This window comes from Equus przewalskii, chromosome 10 (assembly GCF_037783145.1).
Source record: "Equus przewalskii isolate Varuska chromosome 10, EquPr2, whole genome shotgun sequence".
Taxonomy (NCBI): domain Eukaryota; kingdom Metazoa; phylum Chordata; class Mammalia; order Perissodactyla; family Equidae; genus Equus; species Equus przewalskii.
The window spans coordinates 12401065-12417959 of NC_091840.1; positions in this window are offsets into that span (position 1 = coordinate 12401065).

The window sequence follows — 16895 nt, forward strand, 5'->3', positions numbered from 1 at the left end:
GAGCTCCGCTGGGCTTCTGACGTGCCTGAGGCAGAGCAGGCCTCCTTGCCCCTCCGTGTCCCTCAAGGATTCTTCCTCACAAGCAGAATCCACTCAGCCCACAATGTGGGGATGCCCAGGCTGTATTAAAGGCAGGTGGCATCAGAGGGGGCCGCCCCAGGGCCATTACCACATTACCTCCAATTCACTCTCCCAGTCAGCAGCCCCCCACTGACACCTGTGGGGTCCAGCTGGCGCTAACTTAGGGACAGGAAGGAGGGACTGACAGCCCTCTGAGGGAGAGGACATGAAGACATATGATAGGGTGGCAAGTGATGGAAGCAAGTGTGGAGCACAGGAAACTGGAAAGGGACAGTTGCAGAGGTGACAGTTGAGTGCTTAAGAAACACACATTTCTTATGCAATGTAAGAATACATTTCTACTTGAGTCAACATAATGAAAGCCAGTAGTAAGACATACTTAGAATAGAAAACGTTGGAAGAACAGAAGAGTAGGCAAAAGAACAAAATCACTCCTGGTCCTTCTGCCCTGAAATAACCTGTGTGAACACTGGCTGAACTTTTAGACTTTTCTGAGGTGCTCATTTTTTAACATAATCGTATCATATGGGACCTTCAAAATTGTACATACTGATTTTTCAACCTATCTCTTTCCTATTCCAGAAAGAATACATATAAGGATGTTCATCACAGTGTTGTTTATAATCCTGAAAACTTGAAAATGAATGTTCACCATTAGCATTTCAGTCAAATAAATAAAGGTATAATCACACAATAAGATTTTATGCAGCCACTAAAAAGATTGATCATGTGCTATTTTTATTAGCATGGAAGGATGTCGCCAAGATCTTGCTGAATTTTTTTTAAAAGGCTTGAAAACAGAATATATAATTTGAGCCTATTTTTATAGCAACATGGGTGTATGTGTGTGTAAAGAAGATGCTCGCCAAAATGTTAATAATGTTTCTCTCTATAAGGAGGGCCTTCTGTGCTGTTTACTTTCTTCTTTATATTTTTTTAGTACTATTTAAATATTTTTGTGATAAGCATTTACTAGTTTTATATTTTTTAAAGCTATTTGTTTTGAGAAAAATTTTATGTAAATCTATACTTACTGATATAAAATATATCCATTACACAGTGAGTGAAAATGAGAATAGCAAAACCTATACATACTATGATACTATTATGATATTTTACATTTTTATACACAGAATTACATATTTTATATATAAAATTTGTGAATACAAAAATATATAAATTACACATGTTAGGTATAAAATTTACATATACATTTTACATATATATAAAAACAGGTTTAAAACTTATCTTGTGTTTTTTTTAAATAATGACTCCATGTTCTATTTTAAACAATAATGGTATTTCCATTGTAGGGAGAAGAAGGCAATATTTTGGCCTGAGTGTTGGAGGAGTAGGGACTGGTCAGTGCAGGACAGCCAGGCTGAGGGAACAGCATGCACCAAAGGCATGAAGTCACAACAAAACGTGGCACCTTTGTCAGCCGTATCGCCCCGGCATCTGACACCACAGAGCAGTCCCTCCTTCTGGAAACTCTCCTCCTTACCTTTCTGGGTCACTGTTCTCTCTGGGCTGCTCTGTGGCTCCCGCCAGCCAAGCAGGCACCAGGGGGCCCTGAGGGAATGAGGCACAGGCTAATGACCTTGGTTTTGTTGAGTGGGGGCTCCGTAGAGATCATGAGAATTAAACCAACCTACTTCATAATGTTCTGGATGCTCAGGCCAATGCACCACGGCGAAAGGACCTAGAATCCATAGTCAACGGACTTGAGTTCAAGTTGAGGGCGATGGCCCATGGCAGACATGATATTTGACCTCCCTGAGCCTCAGTATCTTTATCCACAAAATGGGACAATAAGAACATCTATCCTGTAGGGTTGTTGAGAGATTTAAACAAGACTTGAGAAAAGCCCCTTACCACTAACTATTTATCATCAGAAGAAGCTGCCTACAATCGTAACAGCAGGGCAAAACCGCAAAGGCAAAATGCAAGGCCGTGACATTTCAGCAGGTCATTTTTGGCTAAGAAACCAGCGCTCACGACAAGTGCTTGTGATATATCCTTGTGGTCGGACCGCCGGTCACAAGTTCTAATTAAGGAAACGCTCTCTGACAGACCAGTCGCTGACGTGAGTCACTGAGGTCAGCCGTGTCACTCCCTGACCGGGGAACTCTCCTGGAAATGGTTTGGAGATAAGTATGTTCTCATGAAAAGAAAGCAGTGATTTATAATCATTTTCACCCAGGAAGATTAATTTACAGTCCTGACAGGAACCGGCTTCTGCAACAGCAGGTGGTAAAAATAACTCTGCCAGGGCCACCTCCTTTTACTTCCTTGAAGCATTTGCTCCTATTTAGAGTTTCGTTTTACATACTCACCTCTGTTGATTCAGGATCCGGCCTGGTAACCTGGGTAAAATACTTTAAATAGTACTTCAAATAACTTCAGTCCTCTCATAGAACACAAAATTCGAGAAGATTCTGCTTAATGTGGTGGCCATAAAATGGCTTCAAACTGATTAGGCTTTTACTGACGGCCCTGAGTGTGAAGGGCTGATGATGATACTTTCTTTCAAGGGTGTATATTTCTTCCTTCTTAGTAGTTGGATCTCTTATCTGGAGTCTTCTTGAGCTTGTTTTCTGAATTGTCAAGGTATTCGTTAACACTGAAAGCTCTTCTCTGCGTGATTCTGTGACACAACAAGTTGGGAGCACATACATGGAAGGATGGCCCCAAGATCTTGCTGAATTTTAAAAGAAGGTTTCAAAACAGTATATGTAACTTGAGCCTATTTGTATAAAAATCTGGGTGAATGTGTGTGTAAAGAAGATGTTTGCCAAAACGTTCATAATGGTTCAAAATCATGGGAAGACGCCATGGCTTTGAGTCCCAGCTGTGCCTCTTTCTGAGGTGTGTGACCTGGGACAAGGGTTACGAAACCTCTGAAACTGGGAGAGAGTTGTTATAGGATTACGTAAGATACAGTAAGCATATTATAAATGCTACTTATTATGTTTCTGCACTTAGACCTTGAAGAAATAGTTTCTGCCCTTTGCGGTAGTAGACACCCAGAAAAACAGTGCAGCAGCTGAAATAAAATACAACTTCCTGACATTGGGTGTCACCTGGGGGTGATCCAGCACAGTGAGAACAGATCAGACTCTTATTACCCAAGTTTACAGACAGAATGTGTAGAAAAAACCCCAATGCTATTTAATTGTCACCCTCAGGGTGCTGAATCCATGTAGTCCTAGACCAGCACATTCACTCCCAGGAGGCATGGGAAGCCAAATTCTAACACGTTTTCTTGGTAAACATGGGGAATTCATTGGATGACCCCAATTGCCCCTGCCACTCAAAGGCCTGGTGAGTCTCTCTCCACGGTGGGATCAGAGGTGTCCCAGACCTGGAGGTTGGTGCTCCTGGATAACGCTGGAGAGAATGACCAAGGTCTGTCTCTCGGACCCTCTATTTTCTGTTGTTGACCAACCCCTTTCTGACTGGCACATTCTTAAGATAAGTTACAAGAGAGGGTTCAAAGTGTTTTGTTTTTTTTTTTTTTTTTTAAAGATTTTATTTTTTCCTTTTTCTCCCCAAAGCCCCCCGGTACATAGTTGTGCATTCTTCATTGTGGGTTCTTCTAGTTGTGGCATGTGGGACGCTGCCTCAGCGTGGTCTGATGAGCAGTGCCATGTCCGCACCCAGGATTCGAACTAACGAAACACTGGGCCGCCTGCAGCGGAGCGTGCGAACTTAACCACTCGGCCATGGGGCCAGCCCCGGTTCAAAGTGTTTTTGTAAATATACTTTTCTTATATCCTCCAATGACAATCCTGTCTTGCTGAAGGACCCGTGCTGACCTCTTAGGGTGATGACATTTCTTCCTTGTACTCCATGTGTGTCAGTTTGATACTTGAGCTCTCCAAGTAGGGTTCCCAGATACAATACATCTGAATTTCAGATAAACAATGAATATTTTTTCAGTCTAAGCATGTCCCAAATCTTGCGTGGGACATACTTACACTAAAAAATTATTCCTTATTTATCTGAAATTCTAATTAACTGGGAAGCTTGTCTTTTGATTTGCTGAATCTGGCAACCTTGATCTCCAAGGGAAATCTTGTTTGCCTGTTTCCAGATTCTCGGAGGTGGTGGTGACCTCCTGGCTGGTCATGTAACCCACATGCCATTCTGGGAAGGTAAGCAAGGTAATTCTGGACGCACAAAGATACATTCCACACAAATATCAGATGTCTCCCAGTGTCAGGCGCAGCACTGGGTGACTCCGGGAGTGAAGTCTGGACACAAGCCCTGTTTCCAGGAGCCTACAGAGGGGAATATACACATAACCACCATACAGGGCAGATGCGAGAGCCACGCGGAAGGTGCTCCAAGCGTTCCACGTTCAGAGGAGAGGGAGGTCACGTCTGCTTGGAGGGCTGCATGCAGAAAGGCTCCTTGTAGGGGTGGCACTGGGACGGCCTTAAACATTATCAGCAGGTGCAGACGGGGCAGTCTGGCATTCCTGGTGGAGGGAGCGACTTGAGCACATGTAAAGTAGAGAGAGAGAGAGAATGAGCATGTGTAGCGGCTTCCTTTGGGCAGAGCATGAACGACTTAAAGAGGCAAAGAAGAGAATAAGGTTGGAAAAAGCAGGCTAGATTAAATAAACGCACAAACGAAAAACAAGCCAGAAAAAGAACCCAGAGTCACCGAAACTTTTTATGAGCGTAATTTTCAAATACTGAAATGTCCTCAAATATTCTCTTGGGAGAGGAGGTGGGGGGTTAGCCTGTCCTTTAAGGAACTGGTTTAATCACATCTAGAGTAAGTCGCATTCACAAAGAGATGCTGCCACCATTTAACTCAGACATGGGGTCAAGCAAGTCATGAGGAATAACCAAGTATGTTCGAGCAAAGCAGTAAACATCTGGGTGGAAATGGCCCGTGGAAAAGTACAGCTACTTCTTGCTTTACAGATTAGATATAGTCCAGAGAAACTGGCCAGGGAATGAATTTCTGAAAAGTAAATTTATTTTCTATTTTTCAATAAAAAATGAGAGTCCCGGGCTGTCAAATCTAATCTGCTAATTTATCCTGTGGCCTTTAACAAGTGTGTAAGTTCAAAACTCAGATGAGACTCAGTGTTCTCATTCATAAAATGAGATGGTGGCCCAAATTACTACATTTCCCTCCAACCAATCTTGGTGACGAAGGGTTTAGCAGTATGACAGCCTCCCTCAGATGGCCACACGGCACCTGCCGTTCCCTTATTCCTTCTCCGTAAGACAAATGCAGATTAAGCAACTCCTAGGAGCGAGCCATTAAAAGGGTGCTGAGCGGTGGCTGGCCCATGGCCAAGTGGTTAACTTCATGCACTCAGCCTCAGCGGCCCAGGGTTTCACCAGTCCAATCCTGAGCGCAGACATGGCACCGCTCATCAGGCCATGCTGAGGCGGGTCCATGTAGCACAACCAGAAGGACCTACAACTAGAATATACAGCTATGTACTGGGGGCCTTTGGGGGAAAGAAGAAAAAACAAAGAAGAAGATTGGCAACAGATGTTAGCCTAGGGCCAATCTTTAAGAAAAAAAAAAAGGGTGCTAAGGGATAGAACCACCACTCCATCCCTCCAAGAAGAGGCTCCACCTGGAAAGGTGAGCCATACAGAGTAGTTTGTGACAGCGGTGGCCTGCAGTGACCCACACCTCCTGGCATTCAAGGCGTTCGTCCTTGAATCTGAGCTGCTTAAAACAAAAGGACGTGACAGAGGTGACACGGTGCCAGCTCTAGACCTGTGCCTTAAGAAAGCTTGGTAGATTCTGTTTTCACACTCTTGGGAGCCCTGTCTATCCTGTTGGGGAGGCCACGTGGGGAGGCCATGTGGAGAGGGAGGGGCCCCGAGGCTCTGTGGAGGAGAACTGAGGAACTCAGCCAGACACGTGCCCCTGATCGAGCCCATCCAGCCACCCCCCATTTCTGAGCCAAACCAGTTGAGGCGCTTGACACGGGGGTGGAGATCATCTTGAATTTTCCACCCAGAGTCCAAGCGACCCCGCCGTGGCTTGTTTAAATTCCCGACCCACAGATTTGTGAGCAAATAGCATCCTGTTGTGGTAAGTATTAAGTTTTGGGGTCCTCCGTTACACAGCACTAGGTAATCAAACCCCATACTCACAGGAAAGGAAAAATGCTCATAAAAATGTCAGGAATCCGTGCCGTCCAGCTGGTCAGGTTTCTCAGGGTCAAAAGAAAGGATGTACCCCGTTTAACCACAGGCAGGAGCGCCTACGATTGGGGAGCAAACAGGAATCCCCTGAGGAGCCCCGTTGTCTGGGCCCTGGGCTGGGACTGGGCGACAGGCCTCCGGGGAGCTGCTCAGCTCTTGCTCAGGTGGCTGAGGGACCGCCCCGACTTTGTTCAGCCACAGCTGTGCATCCCCAGAGAGGCACTGGCCCAGAGGGCTGCGTCAGGGGCTTTGGGGCCACCGAATCAGGGGGGCCTCTGCAGGACAGATCACTGTGCTGTCCCCCACCTTGCAGGCAGGCAAAACCAAAACAGACAGGCAGTGCAACAAGTGGGGGCAGAGCGGGGGGGTGGGGAGGGAGGAGGCAGAAAACCACCCCTAGAGGCCGAAAGGCGGCTGCCAGGGCCTCCTTCAGGGATGCCAGGGCGGGAAGCACGACTGGGGCTGCAGAAGGGGCTCACCCAGGAAGGGGCTGCATTCGGGGAGCCAGGCCGGACTGCAGGGCAGGCTTCCCAGGCAGGGACAGGCACTGGGCTTTGCAGACGGTGCATGCCTCAATGGGGTCAGCAAGGGACAGGGCGTTCTGCACACAGGGAACGAGCCTGCGTGTGCCCACACAGGAGTGCAGGCATCCCAGGGGCGGAGGTGGGCCGCTTGGGGCAGCGGAGGGTTTGGGGGGCAGGAGAAGCAGGTGAGAACGGTAAATGCCAGGCCAGGGCAGCCTATGGAGCAGGCTGGAATCCAAGGCCGGGTCTGCATCTGGTTCATCAGGGACCCCCCAGCAGCTGGCACATAACAGATGCTCAATAAACGTTGGCTGAATGGATGGACGTCACTCCTAGGTCATGGGGAGACGTTGACCTATTTCCACAGGGGTGACTCAAGTACAAGCAGTGATGCTGGGTGACTGGATGAAGGGCAGACTGGATGAGGAAGACCCTCGAAGCTTCTGCAGAGTCGCCATGAGAGGAGATGAGGGCAGGGCCGAGGAGCGGGTAGAAGAGACGGAGATAAAGGATGAGGGGAGCCGTGTCCTCAGGAAGACTTTTACCAGGATGGGCAGCTGTGGTAGGAGTGGGTCTCAGGGCCCTGGGCTCTAGTCCAGCCTTGCCATTACGTCGCCGGGTGACACGGGCAAGTCCCCACCTCTCTCTAGGGCTCAGCTCCGTCTCTGAATCAAAGGTGCTGGAGGAAAGTTTCTCTTCTGCTTGGAGACTTTGCGATTCTGAGATTTGGTGACTAATATCAAGTGTGGGTGGGGTGGTGTCAGGGAAGGGAAGGAGCTGGAAGGGTCAGATAGAGTTCTGAGGAGGATTATGGAGAAAATGATGCGGCTGTCGGCAGAAAGAGGAAGTCAGAAGGGAGAGCTGGGCTGGGTGGGAAAGATGACGAGTTTGCTGTTAGGGAAGTTCTGCGGAGGGGACGAGAGCACGTCTGCAGAGACATTGGGCAGAGGAGGCCGAAAACCACAGCCAGCTGCAATGTTCCCTCTGTGACACCCCGAGAGACAGCCGAGTCCTACTCCCTGGAGCCTGTGAGTGTTACCTTATGTGGAAAGAGTCTTTGCAGGTGTGATTAAGGTCTTGAGATGGGGAGAACATTCTGGATTATTCGGATGGAACTTAAATGTCACCATATGTATCCTTAAAAGAGGGAGGCAGAGGGAGATTTGGCATACAGAGGAGAAAGCCACGGAAGGATGGAGCAGAGAGACTTGAAGATACTGGCTTTGAAGACGGAAGTGATGCGGCCACAAGCCAAGGAATGTCAGTGGTCCCCAGAAGCTAGAAGAGGCAAGGAATGGATTCTCCCCTGGAGCTGCTAGAGGGAGCACAACCGAGTGATATCGTGTTCAGATATCTGGCCTCCAGAACTGTGAGAGGAAAGATGTCTGTCGTTTTCAGCCCCCCAGAGTTTGTGGTGATTTGTTATAGCAACTGCAGGAAAGGAATACATTGGCCATCCCGTAAATCGCTGACCCTTAACCCACGGCCAGGTCCCCTCACCTGGGCCCCAGGTTGAGGGTTTGCTTGTGTTACCTCCTACTCCTCAGACGAGCCTGTGAGGCGGGGACTGGTAGTACCCCCATGCCCAGAGGAGGAAAATGAGGCGCAGAGAGGTGGGATAATCTTCCAAAGGTCCCAGAGCTGACCCATGACAGAGCAGATTCCCCTGAGGTGGTGTGACTCCAGAGGGAATCCTCTTGGCCATCCTGCTAGTCTATCTCCCCGCTGAACACGTATTCCTAAAAATGTTACTGAGGCCAGGTTTCAGGTTCTGGCAGTGAAATTAGTGCCTTAGTGTCTTAGTGCCCTAAGTCACAAAGTTATTGGGCACAACAACCACACTTCAAACTCCCAACTCAGTCACAGGGTTAGAGCATGTTAGCCTCTGAGCATCTATCTCCTGCGCCCTGCTGTGTCACAGGGGAGCAGACTAGCATCCTACCAAGGGGTGGCTTGTTCAAGGTCCTAAAGCTGGTCCTCTTATATTAGAGCCAGAACCAGAAGGCAGTTCAGAACGTTCCCAGCCCAGCACACTGAGTATGTTTTAGGAGCAAATTAAGCAGCTTAAAAGTGAAAAGAAAGGCTGGTTTGGTTACACCATACCTGCTATTTGCCACAGCCCCACGACCCCTCTCCAGAATTAAAACATGAAGTCAAATCACTTTCCTTACACACACTGGTGCTGTCAACTATGCCGCCTGCCACCCTCCAGAAGGTGCACAGGGAAGCAAGAATGGGCACTTCCCAGGTGACTGATTGGCTCGGGGAGGTCACCTGACCAAAACGGGCTCATCCATTGGCTGACTGGTGGCTCCTGGGGTGCTCTCCAATGAGGCAAGCTATTGGATTGATCAGAGGAGCTCCTTGTAGTGAACTGGAGAATGTGGAGAGGTTTGACCAGACAGAGAGACACGAGACAGAGCAAAGTGGCCCCTTGCATCCTGGAAGCTTTCGCGGGCGGGGCAGGCGCATCCTCACTTCCCGCCGTGGATGCGAGACCCTGCAGAGCTCACAGGGCACATGCAGAGGCAAACGCACCCAGTTAGCTGATCTTCTCCCCAGTCCTTTTGCTCTGCCTTTTTGCATTCAGATGCCTACATTTTCAATTCCTTTTTGAGGTGGTATAAATGCCGTCCTGAATTTATTTTGCTGCCTGTCACACTAGCGAATCCTCCTTGGGCGAGTCGGATTTGCAAGGGAACCCTCTCTCCTGAGACGGGTCCCGGGACGGGCCCCAGCTGCAGGCAGAGAGAACATCATGTTCCAATTTCTCACACTCTAAGGACCAAAGGAGATGGGGGTTGGGACTAGGCAGTCTGGGACCCTGTTTCCTCTATATCAATCTTGCCCGAATTAAAAATAGTTGGAAAATGACTGTTAAACCCTTTACCCATTGAGGAATGTTTAGGATCTGCCTGAACACGATGCTGACTTTAAAATTAAATACCTGTTTTGGCTTCCCATAGTAAAAATGGAGTAGAGCTGATCTCTCCTGGTCACTGGTCGTTGATCTGATAATAACTGATAACCTGTGGTCCTTGGGGTGCACATGTGTTTTGCTTACGGCTCCTGTTAACACAAGGCGGAACTTCTCCAAGTGCAGCCTCCCCTCCAACCACCACTATCAGCGCAGCTCCTGTCTCCGGGGGCTTCTAGCTCAAGTATCACCTCTGGGTGGCAAAGGTTACAGCCTGAGAATTTCACACGTTGGTTTCCGGTTTCTTTGGGGGGAACTTATCAAGGTGAAAAAGGAAACAAAGAGGAGGCTGAGAGGGGAGAAGGAAGACAAAGAAAGCGAAGGGAGTGAAAAAGAATAAAATACAAAAGATAAAATAAAAAATAAAGATAAAAATAATAATAGCTACCCTCAATTCCTAACTGGAGGCTGGCACTGCAACAGTTTCCACATTTAATGTTTAATAACAGACTTACTGCATAGGTGTTGTAGATGAGGCAGTCAACGCCCAGAAAGGCTGGTCATTTGCCTAAAGTCACACAGCTTAGTAAGAGAAGCCTGGATTTGAATCCAGTTCCTTTTACTTCAAAGCCCATGTTCTTGTTTATCAATCACAAAAGCATCTATAATCACTTTGTAACAATCTTACAAAATAACGGGAAAAGCAGCACCATAATTCTCTAGAAAAGTCATAATTTGGAGTTGAAAGCTTGGGTGAAAAAAAATGTCATGAGTTATGTCCTCTGCTGGAATTGGCAGTTTGGACCTCTTGTTTTATTGAGCAAAGAGGCCATTAAAGAAATGGATCACGCCAGGACTGGTGGGAAAGGGCAGCCCTTCGGCTTCATTGTAATGAGGCCACATGAGGACTGGGGCTGAGATGAAAGCATCTTGATGTCATGGATTTGGCATAACTCAGCCCTGCATGCATTCTGGTATGGACCCCACTCAAGCCTAGGCTTTGAAACTGTTTTTACACTTACAACAACACCCCTATGAGGCTACAATCTGTATTTTTTCTTTTTCTTATGAAAATTTCCAAACCTACACAAAATTTGAAAGAACAGCATAATGAACAATTAATATTTTGCCATTTGCCTTATCTCTCTCTCTCCAACTCTCTCAAGGAGAGGTCTTGCTGCTATCTCCACTTGTAAGCTCCGCCATGCCTCGGTGCCTTTGCACATGCTATACCCTCTGCCCAGAACTCCCTATGTTGTACTTGTCTTTTATCATAGCCTTCTACATTTTGGTTTCTCCTACTGGGCAGTGAACTTCTTGGGGGTGGGGGATAGGGGAGTTGTTTCTCCTCTTTACCTCCACTGCCTTACAGAAGACTGCTCAATTAAAGATGCTTTCTCATTGTGATGCTGATCCATCCATCCAGCATGCAGCCTTTCCTGCTCCTTATGTCCAGGCATATTTAAGTCATCTTTGAAGGCCCAGCCCAGATGCCTTCTCCTCCACAAAAGTGTCCCTGATTCCATGTCGATGCAAGTAATTGCCTTTCCCTGAAGGCCTGTAGCATTTTGCCTAGTCCTCTTGAGTGGTATTTATTATTGTATACCGTGGTTTAACTATTTTGTGCCCATATTCTCTCCCCCTCCTAGACTGTAAACATCTTAAATTCAATTCCACAAGTGGATCATTTTCTTATCACCCAAAGTACCTAGCACATAGGTGACGAAGGAGACATTTAACAAATTCAGTTAAATTCCACAAATATGTTTTGAGCACTTACATGTATCTAGCAAGCTACTGGACTCTGGACATACAGAGGGGAATGAGGCAGACGCAGTAATCTCTGCCTTCTGGAAGCTTACCGTCTGTTCTAGAAGTCAGGCTGGAAAACAAGTAATTACACATGTGATGCCCGACATAAAAGGAGAAGTGGACCAACTGCTCCATAGCAAGCACAGAGAGGGTCACCTTTGCTGGTCAAAGTCACGCTTGCTCTCTCGCTTTTAAATACTTATTGATTTGTTTCTTTCTACAAAAGTAATAGATGCTCCTTTTGGAAATTTAGAAAATGGAAAAGTGCAAAAGAAGACAAAATATCTTGTGATTACCATCACTCTGAAAAAAAATAAGATTTTAGTGTCTATTTTCAGTCTTTTTGCAAATTGTGGGGGAGGGGTAACTGAAACAGCTTTATTGTGTATGTAATTCACATACTATAAAATTCGATCAATTTAAAGGGTACAATTTAATGGCTTTTAGTGTATTCACAGAGTTGTGCAAACATCATTGCAATCTAATTCGAGAACAATATCATTACCCCAAAAAGAAGCCCTATACTCGTTAGCAGTCACTCCCCATCTCCCCTGCCACCAGCCCTAGGCAACCACTCATTCATGTTCTGGGTCCACAGATTTGTCTATTCTGGACATTTCATATGCACAGAATCATATAATAGGATTGTAAAGATGAAGTCTTTTGTGACTGGCTTCTTTCACCGAGCATAAGGTTTTCAGGGTTCATCTATGATGTATCACGGGGTCAGTACTTCTATTTGTTTTATTGAATAATATCCCACTGTAGGGATTTGCCACCTTTTATTCATTCATCAGTTGTTGGACATTTGGGTTGTTTCCACTTTTTGTCTATTACGAATAATGCTGCTAAGCATTCACGTGTAAATTTTTGTATGGATGCATGTGTTCAATTCTCTTGAGTATATACCTAGGACTGAAACGGCTGGGTCATGTGGTAACTCTCTGTTTAGCGTTTTGAGAAGCTGCCGGAGTGTCATCCGGTAGGGCCGCACCACTTTACAGTGTCACTAGCTGTGTGTGAGGGTTCCCACTTTGTCACATGCTCACCAACACCTAATTATTCCACTTTTTTGATTCTAGCCATCTTGGTAGATGTGAAGTGATATTTCATTGTGGTTTTGATTTGCATTTCCCTGATGGGAAATGTTGTTGAGCATCTTTTCACGGGCTTATTGAAAGCTCAAATTCTCATTTGGATATTGCCACAAAAAATCTTGGTTACTTGAAGATGGTGCTAAAGATAAGTATCAAGTTATCAGCGAATAAAAGCCTGAGGTTTGGTAGCCAAGTGCTCTTTCTGGGCGCTGCTCATGGATAATTTTGAGCTGGCTTTTTTAAGCAATTATGAGGACATCCTTGGACAGAAGCCCTTTACTGCTAGAGAATGCCCCTGGACACAAAAAACTAACAACAACAAAAAAGCCCCCAAAATCTAGGTACAAGAGTAAAGCTAAAATAAAGCTTAATCTTACAAGGCAGAAATAAAATCATTTTATTATTTTTCTTTACTACATGGGTAAAATTTTTTACCATCAGATTTTGAGGTATCTTCCCTAAACTAAGAATTATTCAGGCAATACCAGTGATCCACAAAATACAGGATCAGTTCTTTAAATTTTCCGTTCTGTTCCATGGTGCCACAAAGAAGGTGTGGTTCAGCTCATGAAAATCTGGAAGGTCTTTGAGATGTTGGATTTATGAGGACGTTGGAGGCGTTCAGAACCAAACTGGTGTCCGGGAGAAAAAATCAGGTTCAGAAGTAATCTGATTTGCAGGAATTTGAAAACAAAGTGGGCATCATCATTGTTACTATCGTAAGAAGAGTTTTTACTGTTGTAACAGCAGACACTAAGAGAAATATGCAACAATTTAAAACAATTGGGATTTATGCTAATAACGTTAATAAATCATATATAGGGAAAACTAACTAGACAGAAACATTAAAATTATTTACAGTGGTTGTGGTGTAGTAGTAAGATTAGGGGTGATTTAGTTTTTGGTAGTATATGGAGCATATGGAGAAAGTTTATGCCATAAAAGGTGTCAAACAGAAGATGCTCAGGAGCTGCTGGATTCTTCCACTGATCACTGAAAAAAAAGGTTCTGCTTGGAGAGAAAAACGCAGAAAGTCAAGTCAGATTCAAGCCAGCCCTGATGACGTTTTGGTGACTGTTATGGGCTGAAAGTTTGTGCCCCTCCCCCATATTCGTGTGTTGGAGCCCTAATCCCAATGTGATTGATGGTATTTGGAGAAGGGGCCTTTGAGAGGTAGTTAGGTCATGAGGTGGAGCCCTGATGAATGGATTAGTGCCCTTAGAAGAAGTCAGCTAGCTCTCTTTCTGCCCAGCGAGGATACAATGTGAAGTTGGCAGCCTGCAAACCATAAGCGGGCCCTCCCCAGAACCCGATCATGCTTGAACCCTGATCTCAGACTTCAGTCTCCAGAACTGTGAGAAATAAATTTCTGCTGTTTGTAAGCCATCTAGTCTATGGTACTTTTTATAGCAGGCCAAACTAAGGCGGTGACCATACAACAAATGACCTTCGTGTATCTGAAAACGCCAAAGAGTTTTCGAGCCTATCAGATCCTAACTTTCAAGGCCTCAGAAGACTAACAACGTGGTCTCAAATATCCATGGCTTGTTACAAAGAAATTCCCCATTAGGAAAAAAGTGCAGGAAAAAAATTTAAAACCACTGGGGGTCAATTTTTTTTTTAAAGATTTTATTTTTTTTCCTTTTTCTCCCCAAAGTCCCCCAGTACATAGTTGTATATTCTTTGTTGTGGGTCCTTCTAGTTGTGGCATGTGGGACGCTGCCTCAGCGTGATTCGAACCAACGAAACACTGGGCTGCCTGCAGGGGAGTGCGCAAACTTAACCACTCCGCCACGGGGCCAGCCCCTGGGGGTCAATTTTTAAAAAAACTATTAAGTCAAAGATATTTGTAATTTCCTTCATGAAGTCCCCCCTTTTATTTATTTTTAGGAAAATTTGAAGACTTTATCATAGGAACTTTGATTTATAATCTGTAAAACTGTATCATGCTACAAAAAAAATTTTGTTGAGTTGGAATATTGCAGAAGGCTCTCGAATTGGAATGTAGTAAAGAATGTGGAAGCCATCTAGCTCAACTTCCTTATTTCTCAGATAACCAGTCTAATCAGGCCACTCCTCAAACTAGTGACAGTCAGCCCGAGAGCCACTTCTCACACTGGTGGGGTGGAAAGCCCCCTCCAGTCAGGTTTCACTCAGGCTCCCATCACAACTTGATTGTCTCTTAAGAAGTGGATGCTGTGTTGGTTACTCTTGGGGACAGTCAGCTGTGTCAGATAGGCACTCAGGGAGCTTAGTAAGAGCATCGGTGTAACAGTGTTGAGTTTATATCACAATCGAGTAGAGGAGCTAAGATGAGAACATGAATAGCTCTAAAAAAAAGGCAGAATGTTTTAAGTGCCCGAGAGAGGAATATGATGGGATGGGTATACAAAGGATGAAAACTGCTCCTAGCCTTGAGGTGTCTAGAAATCCAGCTGTCTTCCTCAGAGCCAGGCCTTGAAGGATGAGCAGGATTTGGCCCATGGGAAAGAGAACCAGAGAGAAGAGGCAGGAGGAAAACAGTGATCTGGTTACCTGGAGTAAAGGAAGCAGGAAGGGAAGGCTGGCTGGAAAGGGAGGTTGACGCTAGATGCTAGATGCCTGGAGCGTTGGGCAGGGGTTGGAATGTAATTCTGTCATATGCACATTAGAAAGGGTAACGCTATACAGCATCCCTATGTTAAACTGATGCTCCTTACTGATTTCCATAAAGTTGGGCATCCAGCCTTTAGTCCGGGATGTATTCCTCTTTTACACTGATTTATGGCATCTTCTCCCAAACTATAACCTGCTACATAAATGCAAGGATCGCCTGTACAAATTTAGCTGTCATATGTAATTTCACCAATATTGCTGAGCCATGCATGCTGTGATGTTCTTTTTCTCAGGAAGAAGTTTTGATGAAACTCATTTTGGCATTAAAATGAACCAGCTAGTTAAATCCCACAAAGTTCACAAGTACTGGGATTTTACCATGTAGAATAATAGAAAAATAAAATGAAACTATACTTTTTCTCTCCCAAGGTCAGCAGCGTTTGGCTGTTGGCTTCATCTTTCGTGCTTGTTCTCTCCAACATTTGACAAGGGCAAAAAAATTGAGCCAAAGTCTAAAGCTGCAGTATAGTTAATTACTTAAGAATGATCAATTCTAAATAGACTTTGTGGCTTATGTTTTCTATCATGGACCTTCATGGGTGAAAAAACAAAAAATCAACGGACAACTCCACTCAGTATTCTTGTGGCCAACACAGAAGCCCCAGCTGCCTCGGAGAGTTTGCATGGAAACCTCGGGTGAGCTATTTGTTGCCTCGGTGCTCTCGGAAAAGGGATGCTTGTGAAATAGTTGCATAGTGTTTTCATAGAGTCTTCTTACTCCAACCACAATACTGTATTTCAGGTGCCCTACTAATCTGAGAAGAAATTACAGTACGCATTTTAAAACATTGCCCTGGGTCATTAGTTTTTTGAGAATTTGTCAAATTTCCTGTCGCCAGAACAAACCTCTGGTTTAACCTATCAACTCTTGAGTTTTCTACATTCCCAAGAGACCAGCTCTCTTTTCTCTTTCAGCCGCCCACACTGTGGGCAAGGGAACAGCTCATTTTGAGAGAGCATCCCATGCCAATGATAGGTGACTGTGCCAGACCACGATGCTGCCAGAACACTTGACTGGACAATCATGTGAGTTTTAGCTACTTCCTTTGACAAATGAATATTCCCTTCTTCCAATAATAGCGCAAGAAATGGGTTTTTTAAAAAAGATTTCTTGGTTTGTTCTCGGGATTCAAATGCTCAAGTGAGTTATTCAATTTTAAAAGATCTTAAATCTCTCGAAGAAAGCCTTTAATGAACAACCTGTTTCCAATCTACCGATTTGTTGATGTTTGTAAATTTGTAGATATTTTTAAGTCCAAATTTTTCCATCTGTTTTTCTTGGGACCAAGAGTGAAATTTCATGTTCAAGGTGAGGGCTTGGAACAGAATGTTTATTTGCCAGAAAGGCCTGGAGCCAACCAGTGTCGGAGCACAGCCATTGCCGCTGAACATTTATTCACACTTGCTTTGCAATTCAATTGTGGAGAAAGGCCCTTACATTCTGCTTTGGGGAAGAAAAGTACATGCTCAGCCTCCAACAAACAGCAGTTAAGAAAAGGCATAAACACGCCAAAAGTTATGCAACAACTTCTAAGTCAGCTGAGATTGTAGAGGGAAAGGATGAGTGGTGAGTTTAATACGATTTGACAAGTGGAACTTTACCTCTGTGGTCCGCAAAACA